The sequence below is a fragment of the Penaeus monodon genome, chromosome 23, assembly GCF_015228065.2.
Source record: "Penaeus monodon isolate SGIC_2016 chromosome 23, NSTDA_Pmon_1, whole genome shotgun sequence".
NCBI lineage: Eukaryota > Metazoa > Arthropoda > Malacostraca > Decapoda > Penaeidae > Penaeus > Penaeus monodon.
In genome coordinates, this window is record NC_051408.1 from 17,905,693 (window position 1) to 17,907,103 (window position 1,411).

Below are 1,411 nucleotides of genomic sequence, written 5' to 3' on the forward strand. Positions count from 1 at the left end.
TATTTTATTATATATTTTTTATATTATGTATGTGTATATATTTTGTGTTGTTGGTTTGTTATATTTTTTTTAAAATTTATAATTTATTTTTTATATATAATTTTTTACCACTGTCCCCCCCCCCCCCTCCCCTCTTATATGATAACTTTTTGACTAAAATTTTAACTCTTTTCCTGTTATAATGTCACTGATCAAATTTTTAAAACCTTTTAAAAAAGTAATTCATAATTCAAAAACTAGTTCTTTTATTTAATTTATGGGAAAGGGGTTATATTAGCATAAAGAAAATGTGATTTCATTTATTTTTTTTAAAAAAATTTTTTTTATACAAAAGATATAAAACATGTGTTTATAAAAGGGGACAAAATTAATAAATACGATGAAAGTGTCTTCGATATAAAATCAATAATTTCCTTTAAATTTTTTCTAGTTCAGTTCCTAAAAAACCAAATCTCAACGATTTTATCTAACAGAAGAGGTAATTTTTAAACAAAATATAGATTATAACTAATGTTTTAAAAGTGGACAGAATTAATAAATACTGTGCAAGTGTATTCGATAAAAACAAGAAATTTCCTTTTAAACTTTTTTTTGTTCAACCCCCTAAAAACCAAATCTCACGATTTGATCTAACAAAGGGGTATTTTTTATACATTTTTTTATATAGTGGACAGAATTAATAATACGAGCAATTTACTTCGATAAAAAATACAAGAATATTTTTTTAAGACTTTTTCTTGTTCAATTTCCTCAAAAAAAAATCTCAACGTTTTTATCTAAGAAAAGAGGTACGCCCCATTTACACTATTCACCTTTTTTTTTTTAAAAATTGTTAATTTTATTTACCCCGATTTTTAAATAAATCACAGTAATTCGAAAAAGTTTTACACATCAAAAAAACAGGAGAGGTAAAATCAGAATCCTAGTATCCCCTCATTAAGTGCAGAATAGCGGGCCTGACGGTGCGGGCATCGTAGGACCGTGTCGGGAGAAGCGATTCCCGTCTGGATTCTTCTCCTTTTTGGGATCCCCCCTAAAAATGGGGGTTGTTCCCCCCCCTTCCCTGTTTTTTCCGTTTGAAGCAGCCAGTCACTGGCCTCTCCTCCCCGGCCCCCGGCTAGCTTAAACCCCCAAAACACAGTCTCCGGGATATTAGTTTCTTAAAGGTTACGAACAAAACCTTAGAATTTATTTTTCTTGCCTTTTGGGTTTGTTTCTCTGAAGACTTCCTTACTGGGCGGACTCTTTCTAACTCCGGGTCCGTGGGGTTTCGCAAGGGATCTTGTAATATTTCGCATCTGCTCCTTTTTCCCCTTTTTCCGGGAACCCCGGCGAATCAAAGGGTGTTTCGACGCCCCGTAACACCCCCTGCGTGCCGAAATTTTTAGTCCCCTTTTTTGCAGTCAAAATT